The sequence below is a fragment of the Lissotriton vulgaris genome, chromosome 9, assembly GCF_964263255.1.
Source record: "Lissotriton vulgaris chromosome 9, aLisVul1.2, whole genome shotgun sequence".
NCBI classification, from domain to species: Eukaryota; Metazoa; Chordata; class Amphibia; order Caudata; family Salamandridae; genus Lissotriton; species Lissotriton vulgaris.
In genome coordinates, this window is record NC_141697.1 from 826,203,319 (window position 1) to 826,221,668 (window position 18,350).

The following is an 18,350-nucleotide window of genomic DNA, read 5'->3' on the forward strand; positions in this document are numbered from 1 at the left end:
TCATTTCCTAGTGCCTTACATACTTTGCTTGTGCCATAGGTTCTGAGACGGGCAAGCAGGAATAACGGTTGAGAAATTGGGGCACTGTCGCAGGAAGAAAGAGGAAGATAGAGCGCCAACAAGGAAGGATATTGGGAGCCCTGGACTAGGATTGGACAGTCGTAGAGACATTTTCTATTTCCATTTTCCCTGATGCTCAAGGGAAATGTAGTGTTATTAAGTTTGTTGATACCTTTTTAATGGCTGCTGGAGAAAAATAAAGAAGAAAGTACAGCCTAATCCTCGCCTCCGCCTCCTTAATAGAATTGAAACTTTCCTGTACGTTAGCTAGGACATTTTTCATTCAAGGTGATGAATGCTCTCGTACCTGTAGTGGTTTTACACCACTGTAGAGCATGAACCTTCTTGTTTTATCCCTTCCTCCGTTTGTTGCCAACTTTTCCTCCTTTTTCCACTTTGACCCTTACCATACCATACCTGCTCTTCTTGGGGAGCGTCTGTACAAGCTCATGTTGAACATGTCTCCAGTCGCTCATTTTACCTCTCTTTTCTCTGGTTTCCCCATGGTCTTGCCTCATCTCCCACCCCTTACATCCCTTTTGGCCTTAAGAGGTTCTGGTATAGTAGGGGAGTGGGACACGCATTTGTTGTGGTTCCTCGCCCGCTTTTCTTCCCCCATCTCACTTTATAGCTGTTTCCATCGTGTTCCTGTCCGCTCCATCTTCAAGGTTGCCATTTGAGCCTTAGCAGTGTGTCCTTTTTGGGGAGCGTGTCCACTGTCCCACTCCCATATTTATTACTATTTCAAACACTCTGTTATACATTTAATATATGTGCTTAGTTAATATTGAATAATGAATTTTCATTGTAGTCTAATCAAATCAAAATCCAGCTTTATTCAATTTTACAAGCATGAAAATCATAAAAGCACAGGTTAAAAAGGATTACATTTTGCTACAGTTACAAGTTTAAGAATAAATCCATAAAAGTAAGGGTAACATAGCTGTAGGTGATCACATTGTATTCCTAAATCTCATAAAAGACATTAAAAAAGAACAAACTACCATTATTATCAATTGATTTTCTAAAAGCTGTAGCTTCAATAAAGCGGTTCTGCATTGTCTTAGGCCCATTTGCCTCAAGATCGGTTTTAAAAACCTTTTCCGGGGAAGTGTATAAAATTTACAAAATAAGACACTATGCAGCGTTGTTTGAATATAAATATCATCACACGGACATGGGAGTAGGTTTCTCGACCAATCATTAACATCTGGGAACGTAATCATTCTGTGGAAGGTCCCAAAACGAAAACGTGTTTGAAGCATACGACTAAAGCTTCCCTGGATCTGTACCAAATATGGTTGTACACCCCAACAAATTGCCATTAGTTGGTTCTCCATAACAGTTTTTTTTACCTTTCTTTCTTAGCCAAAGCTTATTCTCCAGATAGGTCAGGCAAACAGTTTTCAGAGTTTTTCTAGAGATTGTTTTTTTTTATATAACTGAGCCATGGAACATTAGGCACCTTCTCTGATTTAAGACAATCTGCAATTACATCACGATTAAAACCAGTCTCAGTTGATGCCCACAACTTATGCCAGAGTAAAAAAGGATTCAATTTAATAATATCAGAAATAAAAGGGAGACCAAGTTTCATATGACAATTAAAAGTAGCAGTGGAGCCAGGAACCACCAGGAGATAACGAGTTAAGGCGTTTTCACAGCGTTGGATATGTTCTACATCTCCAAATCCCCAAATGCCTGCCCCATATATCTCTGTAGATATACATTTAGCTTTATAGATAGCTAATAGCTCAGGGACAGGTCTACAACCTAATTTCCTTGAGAAATTAATAACCACGGTAATGGCTCTTATGAACATTAATTTTCTTGCCTGCATAGCCGCAGACCACGACCCAGTCCGATCAAAAGTAATCCCCAGATAGGAGAACTTATCAGTACTTTCGGCAATGTTGTTGTTAATAAAAATATCACATTTTTCCTTGTTTTTTTCCCTCAGCTCATAGTATATGTTTTACTGATATTTACTTTTAAAGCCCTATCTTGCATATAATTAACAAAGTTGGTAACTGTTCGTTGTAACCCTATTTGCATCTGCTGCATGATGACTGTGTAGTCCCCATAGAGTAGGCTGGGAACTGGAGTGTTCTTAATAATCGGATAGTCCTGTCGATGTTCAATCAAATATTGGCCCAGGCTTTTTATATATAAGGAGAAAAGGAAAGGGGTAAGTATACAGCCTTGCCTCACTCCCTTTTTTATGCAGAATTTGGCTGAGCATTCTCCCTGTCTCCCATAGCGAATCCTGGCCCCTATCATGATAACTATGAATATGCGGATCAGGATTCGTATATACAAGCATAGGACAGCCAGGGACAGAGTAGGGGCCAAGTGTCAATCCCGGTCAATCAAAAGGGACCCTATATAAAAGGGGAAGTGATGGGGACTTCTGAGAATTTCCTAATTGACACGGGAGCAATGAATAGTTCTGTTGCTCGATCATTGGTTCCAGGGGTGGCTCTGTCCGGGCAAAATAATGTCTCAGTGGGATTCTCGGGAGTCCCAGTTGTCAGTCCCATCTCCAGACCTCTCCCCTTCTCGATCGGCCCCGCCACTATTGATACCCCTCTTTTGCTGACTTCACATTGTGGAGAGAATTTACTGGGTTTGGACATGTTGAAAAAATTAAACGCGACAATACATTGTTCTGCTGATGGGGTTTATTTGACCATTCAACCCAGCACTGCCCACATGAAACAGTGCTTTGCCAAAAATGAACCCCTTCCCCCAGAGTTCGATGGCATTCCAGCCACGCTTTGGGCAACGGGGGATGCTGATGTGGGTAAGTTGGATATCCCCCGGTTCACATCACGCTGAAACAGGGTGCGAAAATGCCGCGCATCCCGCAATACAAAATAGCACCCGCAGGGGAACGGGCTTTGTTATCAATTATTCAAGATTTGATTGACAAGGAAGTGGTGGAGGAGACAGCTGCTAACATTTGTAATAGCCCGATTCTGCCGATTTTGAAAAGAAGTTCTGATTCTGGTGAAACGGGTCAGGGTGCTGCTTATCGTTTTGTGATTGACCTAAGAGCGGTCAACAAAATTGTAATACCACAGTATCCCGTGGTAACAGACATCACCACTATCCTTACCATGATTCCGCCGACTGCCAAATACTTTTCGGTCATCGATCTGAAGAATGCTTTCTTCAGTATCCCCATTTATCCTGATAGTAGACAGATTTTCGGATTCTCGTTATCTGGGCGCAGTTTCCGCTTCTGTCGCGTACCTCAAGGCTGTACGGAAAGCCCGATCATATATAGTCAAGCCCTTAAGGCTCTGTTGGATGACCTGGACTTGCCAGAGGGCAACGTCCTGTTGCAATACGTGGATGACTTACTGATTGCCTCGGACACAGAAGAAGGTTGCAAAACTGCGACCGTTAAACTACTGCACCATTTAGCCACGAAAGGAAATAAGGTTTCATTGTCCAAATTTCAATACTGTCGACAGGAGGTGACCTACCTTGGTCATCTACTATCGAAGGAGGGTAGACGACTAACACCGGAACGAATTACTACTATTGCTAAAATGTCTGTTCCTTGCATGCAACGCAAAGTTCGCGCTTTTCTTGGCATAACCTCTTACTGTCGCCAATGGATACCTAACTTTTCTCTTCTTGCTAAACCCTTGTTGCATCTGACTACTAAGGACGTGCATGAACCCCTCTTCTGGACGGATGAATGTCAGCACTCTTTTGATTCTTTGAAAACTGCTTTATGTTCCGCTCCCGTCTTGGGCACTCCTGACTACCGTAAACCTTTTGTACTATACGTGCATGAGGTCGACGGTTGCTCGCTTTCAGTGTTAACGCAGGACTTTGGCGGTTAGCAAAGACCCTGCGCTTATCTGTCAGCTACATTGGATAATGTCGCAAGAGCACTTCCAAGCTGCCTGAGGGCCACAGCAGCTGTTGCGGTGGCCATCCGACAGTCAGAAGGACTCGTCCTAAATTCTAATTTGACAGTGATGGTGCCGCATGCTGTGGACACATTGCTAAACAAAACAAAAACACAGCATCTCACAAGTGCACGTCTCACTGGATATGAACTAACATTATTTGCACCACATATTACGATCACCCGATGTGCAACATTGAATCCTGCCACGTTGTTACCACTCCCTACGAGTGAACTTAATGATGACATACATGATTGCATTTATCGCACTGAAGAAGAAACTAAGGGGAGGATCGACCTCACAGACACTCCTCTAGCTGAACCCCAAGGGGAGTTATATGTAGATGGGTCCTGTTTTAAACTAGCAGATGGAGCAACAACAGCTGCATATGCAATTACGACTTTGAAGACGGTGGTTGAAACATTCCGAGTCCCTCACCGATCAGCCCAAGCTGCTGAACTGATGGCTTTATTGCGAGCCTGTGAGCTAAGTGAGGGACTTGAAGTTAACATATACACAGACAGCCAGTACGCCTTTGGTGTGGCCCATAGCTTTGGGCGGCTGTGGAGGGAGCGGGGTTTTCTTACTTCCCATGGTCAAAAGATACAGAACGGTCCCCTGGTTTTGCGGCTGCTAGACGCCCTCACTTTACCAAAGAAACTAGCCATCATCAAATGCAGTGCACACAAAGCAATAGTGGACGAGGTGGGGGAGGGAAATGCCTTCGCAGACCAGGTGGCCAAACAGACAGCACAATCCCAAATGTCAACGATGTTTGTGAATACTTCAGCAAGATGGGTGGAGGAATCTGAATTGTTTGATAACACCATGGAGAGTGTGCGAGTGTTACAGAAGGAAGCTACACCCACAGAATTAGAGAGATGGGAAAAGGAGGTAGGAAGATTGGATGAGAATAATTGTTGGGTTGATCTGACAGAGAAGCAAAGATGGTTACTGCCCAATGCACTGGTACAGGCCGTTGTGACTATGGCCCACGGCCTGCACACATAGGAGCAAAAGGTATCTGTGGGCTTCTGGACCCAGTTTGGAACAACCCTAACATCCAAAGGACGGCTGTCCGGTTGGTCCAATACTGCATGGTTTGTCTACAGCACAATCCGGGGAAAGGAGAGAATGTCCTGAGTGGGAATTTTGCACCCCCGACCCTGCCATTTGAAGTACTCCAAATGGATTATATCCATATGGAGCGCGTCAACAATTTGAAATATGTTTTAGTGGTGGTTTGTGCTTTTAGCAAATGGGTTGAGGCCTACCCCACTAAGGAAAATACTGCCATGGCCACAGCTAAAGCCCTTCTCAAGGAGTTTGTGCCCCGCTTCGGTTTGCCCCGCTTGATCTGGTCGGACAACGGGGGGCACTTCCATGGGGCCCTCGTCAAGCATATCTGTGAGGGCCTACAGATTAAGCAAAAGTTCCAAGCTGCCCGGCATCCTCAATCCGCAGGGCTCGTGGAAAAATATAACGGTATTCTCAAGCTAAAAATGGCCAAAATTCAGGAAAGTACAGGGTTGAAATGGCCTGACACCTTGCCTTTAGCCCTCATGTCACTACGTGTTACCCCACATTCCCGATCTGGCCTTTCACCATATGAAATTGTCTTTGGTAGGCCAGCTTACGTATGGGGGGTACCAAGGCCACGATCCTTTTCTGATATTGAATATCCAATGTTGATCGATTACCTCTATGCTTTGACTAAAGACCTTCGTTCTGTTCATCAGCAGGTAGCCTCCGTACTGCAGCCACTGCCAGAGGGACCCAGACATCGGCTACAACCCGGCCAGTGGGTACTGGTGAAGAAGTTTGAGCGAGACACCAGCCTGGCTCCAAGGTGGTCCGAGCCCCGGAAGATCCTCCTTGCTACCCGGACGGCGGTTAAAGTGGATGGAAAAAAGCATTGGATACATGTCTCCCATCTGAAAAAGCTGCCGTTTCCACTTCCTTATGATCAGCAACGCGCAGGGGGAATTCTGACGCAGGAAAGTGAGAGAGCTGCTGCATTTGTGCCCTTTTCTGATGCCTGTGAGATCGAAACAAGGCTAGAGGAGGGAGTGGTGAGACCAGACAACTTGGTCTCTACTGAATCTGCAAGCGCTTTGAATCCTGTTCTCAGTACCTCTGCAAACGAAGATTTTCATGTGCAAAAAGTACCTGGTGTACTATTCCCTTATCAGGAAGTGCCGGGTAATGTGCGATACAACCTGCGGCCAAGGAAGCAGAAAAACGGTGCCTCAGACCCCAATCTCAGGAGATAAGGAAAGACTCGATTGCATAGATAGGGATTGCTAGTTGGTATGGGGTACTGAGCGAGACACTGGACTGAACACGTTGAGAGCTGGAACTTTGATCATTGTGCTCTGTTCAGAAAGAAGACCAGCTAGCGAAAAAGGCCAGGTTGTACAACGGAGTAAAGATTTGATTGCCAATCTTTTGTGCTTGGATGAACGATAGGAGTCTGCCTGTGAGACTCTGACGGACACAGGGAGAAGAACCCTCTGGCAGGACGGACTGCTAGGCCCGAGTTTATTTTTGGACTTTTAGCTAGGAATTTACCCTTTTGGCCGTCTTATTCGAGACGAAGAAATTCCCATTGCTCCACGATATATACCATTTTATGAGCCAATGTTTTCCACATGGACCACGAAGGTCAAGATAGCATTTGAAGCAGTTATAGCGGTCATAATAGCTGTGTTTATGGGATTATTTGTATATTTGGAGCATAAGTATCCTTTGCAAAACATCCTACCGACCACTGTTGTCCCCTCTGAGCATTTGTTGTACACATTAGCACCCCACAAAGAGCGACATCGCCAGACTTATGCTAAAAATGTTTTTGTTGAGATGCTACACCAAGCGCACAGTGTTGCTAACACCACTGATTGTTGGGTATGTGGGCTCCTACCCTCGGTGGTTCATAATCATGATCTATTCCTCTCATTGCCTTTGACCTACTTGGGAAGCTGTGAAGCATGGTTTAGACTGTTTTCGGCCATATATCGTCATTGGGGTGTACAGCGTAAAGGTTCCGATTACCATGAGCACAACATTGTTTTGGATTACATAGATGCACACTATGGTTTCAACAAATCGGGTAATGAGGGGCGGGGGACGATAGACCCACAGGCTTGTATGCAACGATATCTGGCGGTTAGGGATGAAGCTTGGATAGAGGAAGAACTTTATGATTTTAGAAATTTCAATGCTTCCCAATATTTCCAGCTTTTTATTGAACGCAATGTTACAAGAGACCGTGTTGTACCCATTTCAATTTTGAATGTTTCTTCAGTATTCTGTGTGCAAGGGAAAGGTCGCATACAAGTTGGAGATAGTATCTGCAATTATACCTATCGTCTACAGAAACGCATCAGCCCTCCATTGGTCACCCCGCCCAATGTCTATTTCGTTTGTGGTGAAAATGCATACACCTGGTTGCCCCGTAATTGAGCGGGACGGTGTTACATGTCCTTCCACTATCCACCTGTATACATAGCACCTTCTGATTATCATCGAACGCATCAATTACGCCCCATGGGTCCCTTGCCTTCAGTGGTACCTCAAAGATTACGTAGGCAGCTCATTAGGACTGAGGTCGACCAAACTGACACCTCTTTACAACAATTCACAGATTTTAGCAAAGGTTTAGTGCCATTTTGGGGTCCCATCTTTAATAGCAGAGAAATAAGGAGGTTATCAAGGATAGTGGAAAATGTCATTAATATCACTACTGATATCATGACTAATCTGACGGTTGAGCTTCAGGCGACGAGGCTCGTTGCGCTTCAAAACCGTATGGTTTTAGACGTCATCTTAGCTGATCGCGGTGGAGCATGCCGCGTGATCGGCAGCTCTTGCTGCGTGTATATTCCAGACTCCGCCCCCTCCGTTCATCTGGCAATCCAAAAGTTGCATCGCATTGCATCTGAAATGCATACCGATAATGGGTCCTGGTCATTGTCTGGGTGGTTCTGGGGGCTCCTATCCACCTGGGGTTGGAAGTTATTGATGATTCTGGCCGGAGCAGTTGGTATCATTTTTACATGTTGCCTTCTGATACAATGCGGTCCGGCGTGTTGCTCCTATTGTGCTTCCAGGATCACCACCATTTGTGTGCCTGCCCCAGTCCCATCCAAAGCCCAGATGCTGCAGAAGGAGGTTCATGAATTGATGGCCATAAATGAAGATGTTTTTAAAGATTAGCATGCTAGACTTCTGTATTTAGCTACATCACGCTAAAAGGAAGGTTTGAGGAACTAGCAATTATTTTCGTGAATACCATGCACATAATCGATATTTCATAATTAGCATAATGTATCTAAATGTTACCTCATATGTACGTAACCATTAGCATAAAACCATTTGTCATATTTTAGAACTCCATCTTGCACCACTCCCCGCATTTTCATTCTCTTAGCCTGGCGGGCGCCATTTTGTGGCCTCACTGGCAGCTTTACGCTAACAGGCCAAACTCATCCCTTTCCCTCTGTCAGCGCTCTCCTGAGAAATAACCCAACTGTTGCAGAATTGCTGCTTCAGCTCGTTAGGCCTGTCAAGGTTGTAGGTAGTAGAGGAAGGCCCGATAAGCACATTCCAGGAGGGAGTGGGGTGGGCTGTGCCGGAGCCGGCAGAAGGGAGTCACCCATTCGACCTTGCTAAACTAAGATGAGCTAAACCAAGAGTTCTTTGTGTGCCTTATATGGTCTTTTCCTTTCTGCACCAACCTGTACCAGCTTGTATTTTTCCATGTTGGGCCATGATTTCGCCAATGCAACTGTATATATATGATGTCCTGACAGTGTGCCAGCAGTCTTCTTGGCAGACCTCGTGGGGTTAGGTCGCAAGGAGCTCCTCTGGCAGAGTTTGTTTGTTCTAATAAATGCTTGGACCTTCTACACTGCCAACTGACTGATTATTGGTAATTGGGAATGGGATTGCTTATGGAAATAACTATAATTGTGAGTTTGTAGATAATTTTCAGTACTTCATTTCATATGACAATTAAAAGTAGCAGTGGAGCCAGGAACCACAAGGAGATAACGAGTAAAGGCGTTTTCACAGCGTTGGATATGTTCTACATCTCCAAATCCCCAAATGCCTGCCCCATATATCTCTGTAGATATACATTTAGATTTATAGATAGCTAATAGCTCAGGGACAGGTCTACAACCTAATTTCCTTGAGAAATTAATAACCATATTAATGGCTCTTGTGAACACTAATTTTCTTGCCTGCATAGCTGCAGACCACGACCCAGTCCGATCAAAAGTTATCCCCAGATAGGAGAACTTATCAGTACTTTCGGCAATGGTGTTGTTAATAAAAATATCACATTTTTTCCTTGTTTTTTTCCCTCAGCTCATAGTATATGTTTTACTGATATTTACTTTTAAACCCCTATCTTGCATATAATTAACAAAGTTGGTAACTGTTCGTTGTAACCCTATTTGCATCTGCTGCATGATGACTGTGTAGTTCCCATAGAGTAGGCTGGGAACTGGAGTGTTCTTAATAATCGGGTAGTCCTGTCGATGTTCAATCAAATATTGGCCCAGGCTTTTTATATACAAGGAGAAAAGGAAAGGGGCAAGTATACAGCCTTGCCTCACTCCCTTTTTTATGCAGAATTTGGCTGAGCATTCTCCCTGTCTCCCATAACGAATCCTCCCTATACAATTCCTTGATAAATTAAAGTAAGGATGGCTCAACTTCCATATTTTTAAGAACTCTCTACAGCTTTTTATGATTTACACAGTCGAACACTGAGCTCAAATCAACAAATGACAAGAAGAGTTTTCCATCCTTTACAACTGTATATTTGCTTATGATCAGAGTTAAATTGAGACCTTGCTCAACCGTACCGAGCCCCGCTCGGAATCCATATTGTAAATTAGATAGCATGCCTGTCTCTTCAGCCCAAGATTGTAGTCTATTAAGAATCACCCTCCCTACTACTTTCAGGAGGGAGTCTAACAAGGAAATTGGACGATAACACCTTTGTTCATTCCTTTCCCCCTTTTTAAAAATGGGGATCACTATAGCATCCGACCATGTCGGGATAAAACCATGCCGGCTGCAGCTATTTAAGACATTAGTTAGGAGTGGGGCCCAGAGTTTGATGTTAGTATTATGCACGTTCACAGGGACGCTGTCCGGCCCTGGTGTTTTACCAGAAGCACTCTCATTTACGGCCTAGGTAACCTCCTCTAAAGAAATGTTAATATCTGTAGGGAATACTATCGCCTGTACACTATCGTTGGTCATTGTTGCTATTGAGGATGCCTTATTTTGTCCAGTGGGATCTTCATTATAGAGATCCGCAAGAAATTGAACCCACTTATCCTCAGTAATAGCGATGTCTATTTTATCAGTGTCCCCCTTTGCAAAAAATTGAGCATTTACCGCTTTCCAGAAGCCATTATTGTCTTTTCCTATGCAAGCCTGGTGTAACGTCTCTCATGTTTCGAATTTCAATTGTATTTTGCGCTTTTTTAAAGCTTGTTGATAAATAGTTCTAGCCTGTCTTATTTCCTCCCTAGATTTATTTACGCTATGCAATGCCTTCTTCAGGAGGATGTGGGCCTTGCTACAATCTTTATCAAACCATCCCTGTGGCTTATGCAGACCCTGTTTCTGCTCCCTCGTTAGTAACTTCCGGCCCTCACCTGAGATATTGAAGAAAGCATTTAAAACCTCTTCATCGTCCCTTGCCTCGGACAAACAGTTTTCAAATTCACCACTTGTCCTGTTTATCAAGTTATAAATAAAAACCATGGTATCCACATTTGCCCACTTTAGGGAATACCCGTTAGTACTAGCGAGATTGATCTTAAAATAATAGTTGAACTCCTCTTCATTAATAGTTCAGTCTGTCCTCTCCAAGTTAAAAACCATGCCGATTGGGTAATGATTACTCATTATAATATCATGTGTTACGAAGGAGCGGATGTTGCGTAAATATCTCTTTGAGACTAGGATATAGTCAATAATAGAGTTACATCCCCTACCCTTAAAGGTGGGCTTAAAAAGTACTGTAGGAGTACATAGTTCATTGACATATCCCAGGTCAAACTGAAACAAGATATCATTTAGCAGATCCCCCAGTACAAGATGGGAAAAATGGGCTATAATGTCATCTTTATCTTTAGCTAGGCCACATATACCCCATTGACTATGCTGGCACAAAGAACTGTTAAAATCACTGCCCCAGATAATACACATATCACCAGACATTTCATCTTCCATGTTACCTAGAGTGTGACGCAGGTTCATAAGCACACTCATAGTCTGAGATTTGGGGATGTTATTAAAACAAATGATTAGCCCTGTTCTATGTCCACCTGTCATGTTCATTAATAGGATCTGATAGTAATCAGACTCCTTATAAGTTTCGTGTTAATCACCCCTGCCGTATTTGAAACATATATTCATAGGCCCCCTTTGTTACGCCCATGCTTGCTAATGACTCCGGGAGTAAAGAAAGTTTTAAAACCAATAATATGGTTTTCCTTAACTGACCAGGTTTCTTGTAGACAAATTATAGAAAAGTGCTCTGCAAACTTTAACTACTCAAGGTTACTCACTTTCGAGGACAAAACCGCAATGTTCCAGAATAGTATTTTACATGCCTTGTTGATTTATTTCTTCACACGTCCCCCTTCTGGCTCACAGGGACAGACTTCTCCATTGAAGTTGTCCCCATCCATGATAGGTGTTACTACGGAATCAGAGCTAATTTCAGAATTGCCCACTGAATTGAGACGATTATCGGTCGAATCCTTGCCCTCAATATTATGTGCTAAAAACCGATTAAGATTTATCCCACTCTCACATAGGAAGATTTGACCACTAACCAATTCATGTGAGGAAATGCCTGAGGGCGATGGGGATTCCAGCCTCACTCATTCCCCCGCATCGGCTGCATTCTTGGTCAATCTATATCTTCCAGAGTGGATAACAGATCGAAACGGTTGTGGAGCGGGGCATTACGTGATCTCTTACTTTCAGCATACGGTTCCCTTACACGGTTTTTAAAATTATTCGCAACTGGGGGCAAATAGAAAGCATCTAGAGGTAAAACACTGATTCCAGTATAATTAAAACATGTGTCCCCTGTCTTTGTAAGTACTGTATGCACTAGCATATGATTACTGAAGTTAAGACAATACAGTCTCCCTGGAGGGTTTTAGGGCCCTTTCCCACCCAAGTAACCCGTCTGACCATTTTAAAGTTCTCAAATAATGTATCAGTCAGACAGTTTTTTTTACCTAGCCAGTGAAGAAGATTTGTTTCGAAGACCCTCCCATGTTTCGTGCTCCGCTACATGCAGGGAGGCGGCGTTGGCTAGTATTACTACATATGGTGTAGCCGCCGGTGGTAGGTCAAGGTATGTAAAAACTGAGCTCTCGGGGGAAGGCGTTGGCTCAATGTTTTTTTTTTCCAAGACCTTTATTGTACCTTTCGAATCATACACAGCTTCTGGCCTACAACCCCGGGGGCCGGCCGCAACACATTCGCATGCATTCGATACTGTCTGGATAACACAGCCCAAGTGCCGACATCCCGGGTGGCGGCGTTTTGGAACAATGTGTGTACATCACTCGCATCTTGACTCCAGATATATATAGGTCTGGTTTTTCTATTTTGTAATGATAACCGAACGTAAACAAGAAGTTACCACAATTAGATCATAAGGCAAACGAGGAAACAAGAGCACAGCCCCTGTCCCATCTTGTATGTGTGGATTGTCTTTTGTGGGTGAGCAGAGCCATTACCACTGGATCGGCTATTACCATGTTCCCTTGTAGGTGGGTGCATCTGTTCTAGTGCGCTACTAATTCAGGCTACCCTGTCTGCCTGTACCTCCCCCTCCCGATCATGATTCTGCGTTGGACTCAAGGGTCACCAATCCGCTCCCCCCACCTCCTTCCACTCCTCCTACTCGTCCTCCCCCTCCTCGTCTGATGTCAGTGGGTCGTCCTCCTGCAGGGGTTCACAAATATCCCCCTGAACCCATTCCACGGGGTCCATATCTTGTTTCATTTACGTGGGCAGGCCCTACTGGTGTATACTGCCCTTTCTGTTATCATCACCCTGTCCATGTTCGTACACCATTGTGTCAACGTGGGGGCCTCTACCGCACCCCACTTCTGTGCTATATCACGTTTTGCTATCATCATACCTAACGTGGACCATAGTTGGCCGTGTCTGGAGAGGTTGTTCGGTTCCCAGATATTTTGCTGGCACTTACGTGGTTCAGGGACCAGGGACACTCCCAATGTTTGGGATACGGTGCGCATTATTTGTCTCCAATACTGCTGGATGGTGGGCATTCCCATATAGTGTGAAATAATGTTCCCTCCTCCCCACAGCCACGAAGACAATAGGGATGTTGTACCCGCTGTATTAGGTGTATTGTTTTTCCTCGTGTAATACACCCTGTGTAACATTTTAAGCTGCACGCGCCGGAATTTTGCCGCTATGCCCACCTCCCTAGGCGACGCCAATGCTTCGTTCCATTCAAAGTCGTCCATTTCTCCTAAGTCCCCCACCTATTTGTCTTTCAGTTTTACCATAGGGTCTGATAGGTTGTTAATTAGTTTGCGGTAAGTGAGGGACGTAGCATGTTCTTGCATGTAGTCTGTGAGGAGGCGATCCTCAAGTGGGGATCCCTCTGGGACCTCTGCTGCTGGTGGGATGGCTGTAAGCAGGGCGTGCCGGAATTGTACATACCGGAACAATTCCGTGGATCCCAGTTCATATAGCTGTCGCAGCTGGGCGAAGGGAATCACAGTACCTTTTTCCCACAGGTCTCCCACTGTGGAAATACCAATGTTGTCCCAGTGTATAAAACCCTTACTGTGTCTCAGGTTATCCAGGGCCCGAGTGTCCCACAATGGGGTGTGCTGAGTAATTCGCCCTTTCCACCCCAGTTTTGCTTGTGCCGTGTGCCACAGCGCTGCGGTAAGTCTCGCGGGTCCCACCAGTTTGTGCACTAAGCGCTGATCGTATAGAGGTGCCAGTATGCTATTAGTACCCAATTGTGCCCTGTCGGCCCTGTATGCCAGGTTTTCTTGGGGTGCATGCAGCCACTGGTTAATGGGCTTTAATTGAGTGGCCCAGTAATATAATTGCAGGTTCGGCAACACAATCCCCCGGTCGTTCCAACCCCTGTGCAGTTTAGCCTGAGCAATGTGCCCCGGGCAATTGCTCCACATGAGACCGGATACCAACGCTGACACCTGCCTGAAGGACTCTGGCAGCACCGGGTATGGTGTATTTTCTAGGATATATAGGAAGCGCGGCAGTGACATCATTTTATAGCGCGCCGCTTTGCCCAGCAGTGTCAAGGGCAGCGTCGCCCAAAACTTGACATCTTGTTTCAGCTGCTCCAACGGTAGTGTCAGATTTTTCCAGACGAATTCCGTTGGATCCTTGGTGATATGGATGTCCAGGTATTTGAAGGAAGACCCTGCTGTTCTTAAGGGGCAGTCGTCGTCAAGGGTCGGGCCGGACCTTGCAGGATAGAGGTCCATCGCGCTTTTACTTTCCAGAACCCCCAGTATTCGGACGTTGTTCCTCCTCGAGCTCCCTTCCTGATCGTCCAGTTTCTCCCTGAGGGATTTATTTTCCGCCTCCACTCTCACCATCGCCACTTGCAGTTCCGCCACGTCCTCCACCAAGGATTTCGTCACCACCTCCACTTGTTTCACTCTCTCATTCATTTTTTGAAAGTCTGCGCGTATTAGAGTGACCTCCATGGCAGTGGTCCCCACCGTGGCTTGCACCTGCGCCAGGGCACACATTACATCTTCAAGCGTTGCCTTCTTGGCCCCCTCGCCCTCCGTTGTCTTCCCCGTGGATGTGCGGGCCTCCACCTGGGGGGGATTCTGTTAATCATATGCAAATTTATCGAGTTTTGCTTGTGTTGAATTGTGCTCGGGGCCTCTGCCTGCCATGTTTCACCCTGAAGTAGTCCTGCACCTTTGCTGGGCGTTTGTTGTGCCCCAAGGAGCCACCCGCACTCAACCGGTCCCTGGGCTCCGACTGCAGCCCCAGAGTTTTCCAATGTCCTTTGTGCGTTGGGTGCCGGGTTTATGGCGTGTAGGTACTATGATGTAATGTCAGGGTTGCAAGACTACGTGTCCCACCGTGTGAATTGCCGCTGCACTAGTGCTGCGCGCACCGGAAGTCCCAATCAGTCCTAGGTGGGGAAGGAGGCTCCTTATTGCCAATAAAATGTTGGTGCTCTTCTCTGCGCGGTATCAACAGGGTCCGGGGACAACTGTTTACTGTTGCGCTGTGTTCCTGCGGTGATGGGCCAGGTCGCTCTCCCCAATGCCCGAACTTGCCTTGTGCCGCCGTACAGGAGTGTGAAAGTGCACTGTTCCCCTCCCTGTCGGGTGTTGGCCGCCCGCCGGATCTCCTCCCGTGCTTTATTCAAATGGTGCGATATTATGTCGGCAAAACCAGAGTCCCGGGGCCGCCCCACCGCTCCTTTCTCCTCAGTACAGGCCCGCGTTGATGCACGCTCACTTCTCCAGGCTGCCGAACATGTTCGAATGGTGTTGCCCGTCTTTTCCATCGGTCTTGCTCGTACCTCCATGGTAGCCCCGCATTCCAGTCAGTCCAATGCAGGGAAGGGAGCCCCTCATCGCCAGGAGTCCGTTCTTGTGCCTTTCTACTCGGTTTCAGCCGGGTCTGGACACGTCTTCAGCCCTGGCGCTGTGTTTCTGTGGTGACGGGCCAAGTCGCAGTCCCCACCGCCAGAGCCTGCCTTGTGCTGCCATGCGGGAGAGTGAGGGTACGCTTGTCTTCCCTGCCGATTTTGCCGCCCGCTGGGTCTTCTCCTGTTCCCGGAACAAATATGGCCTCACTATGCCGCCATTACCGGAGTCCCCAGGGCCGTCTCACAGCGCTCCACTCCTCACAACAAGCCCCCGCTGGTGTCTGCTCACTTCGCGAGGCTGCCGGTCAGGGTCGGATGGTGTTTCCCGTCTTTTCCGCCAGCCCTGCTCTCGTAGTCTCCGCCAGCGCTGGCTTCCGGCTTCCGGGCACCACCACTTCCACTCGGCCTCCGGATTTACTTCAGCCCGCTGCTAGTTACCGCCTCCAGGCCCTGTTGATCGGGATTCCGTCCAGACGTTTCCCGGTGTACTGCAGTGCTCGAACTTCCTCCGCTGGCCGCCACTCGGTCCCCGACCCTGGTTCGCCCCTTCAGAGGTTATAATATGTCGGATTTATAAATGGATTGCAGGGGGAAGCCGCCTCACTCCGGGAGCCTCTCTTTTACGCTGCCGCCATGATCGGCTGCTAGCCACGCCCCCGTTGCGTTGGCACAATTTGACGTCTCCCAGATCTACCATTAGGTCCATTCTGTTCTGCTAAAAGCTTATTGTGGTCATTATAAGATTTCAGATCATTGCCAGAGGGAGTAGATCTTTGGGAGGGCATATGGTTAACATCATGCACAGTATCCAGCTTAGAGTTTTCTACAGTTTTGGTCCTGACAGGGTAAGTCCCTGTCTGAAGAATTGGGAGTGTGCCTCTGGAATAGTTGTCATTATGTGACTTGTTCACCCCCCCTGCAAAGGCTCTGTTATCTCCTCTCAGGCACCCCTCTATATTAGCAACTTTGTTTCCAATTTCCCTAGGGCTTTAACCACAAAGCTATGTAAGTCATCGATCTTCCTCACAATGTTATCTAATTCAAGGTTTTGTCCAACAGTATGCGCCTTCACAAAGGTTCTCCCAACACTGGCAGAGCCACTCGGTCCGGCTAGTAAAGAGTGATTACCCAAATTTTTCCTTTTTTTGGGAAGTGACTTTTTACCTAGAGTTGCTGGCTTTTTCCCAGCATGATTAATTACTTGTGTACCCTCCACAGCTTCAGGATTCCTACAACGTTTTGGGGGTAGTTGGGGGGACCTCTTCTGGGTCACTCACATATAAGAAATCTGAAGCCTCCTGAATACAACCATTTTGTGCTCCCTGTGCAATTTACACATAGGTGTAGCAGAGTTTATAGGTGAGTTCATACTGGTGTTACTTTCCACGCAGATGCCCAAGCGTCCTTGAGTAAGAGTCTCTTCCATGGTATGAATTTGCTCCTTGATGGCCTCCACAGCACCAGTCAAGTAAGTCAATAATGATTTTTGACCTCCCGATTTTCCAGCTGTGATGAGAGTGTGGCCTTTTTTCTTTCACCCATAACTTGGCAATAGCTTTCACTGTCAAGATAAGGAACATGAAGCCCACAACACGCGTAAATGTTGATAGGTAAAGACAAACCCACCTTAGGGGGGTGGCCCAGCCCGGCCTTTGTCGGTCACTGACGGGCTAAGACGGGCACGTCTTGGCCAGGTCTTGGCCCGGGCACGCCCGTGCACGTCCTGCACTGTGGGAACACGTACAGGTTCTTATGGCGTCTCTCCCCCTCCAGGGGTTGTCCACAAAGTACAGCGTGCATTAGGGATCAGGGTCAAGGGACAGCAGCAAAGTACAGCAGCCTTCGGTCTCCCGCTCTGCGGGACTGAGTACAGGTTCTTATGGCGTCTCTCCCCCTCCAGGGGTCGTACACAAAATGCAGCGTGCATTAGGGATCAGGGTCCAGGGACAGCAGCAAAGTCCAGCAGCCTTCAGTCTAACTAATCATTATTGGGATACCGTGAACTTACCAATTATGACCAGAGCTCATATATGAGTATTGGCACGCCATTGCAATTTATTATTTCTTACACTTAATTGAGCTGTGGGTAAGCATCTAGTTTCAGAGGAAAGACATTTTCCTCAAAATTAGGGTTTCATTTGTACAACTTGATTCCCTTGTTTTTCTCTTCTGCTAGCAGTTTTTAGGTCTCGCTATTCGATGCGCATGCGCATCAAGCTTGCGAGACTATAGGGCTTTAAACAAAGCTTACCTTACTGTGGCGATTTGGTGCTGTGCCCGTGTCTTTTAGGTCAATGCGCAAGCGCATTGACCTAAAATGCGCGTGCACAGCACCAAATCGCCAGCCATCTGTTCCCCAGCTTGGATCTCCTGGCTGCTCCTCCCCTATTTATCCGCACATCAAAGGCTGCTCCCGCCCCCTGCTTCACACTTCAAACGAATGCGACCGAGAGCATTTCCCGCCCGGCCGCTCTTACTTTCATTTCGCAAGCAGTTCCCCCTCCTCCCTCTCCTCCCTCTCCTGACTTTCTCCTGCCTGCCACACCAATCCAAACTGAGGCGCTGCTGCTCCAGTCCCTGTATTACTCCCACTCATCTATGATTAGGAATAAAAGACTGTTGGTTAAAAACAGTTTCAAGATAAAAATGGTTTCCCATTACTTTTGCAGAATGTTCTGCATTTC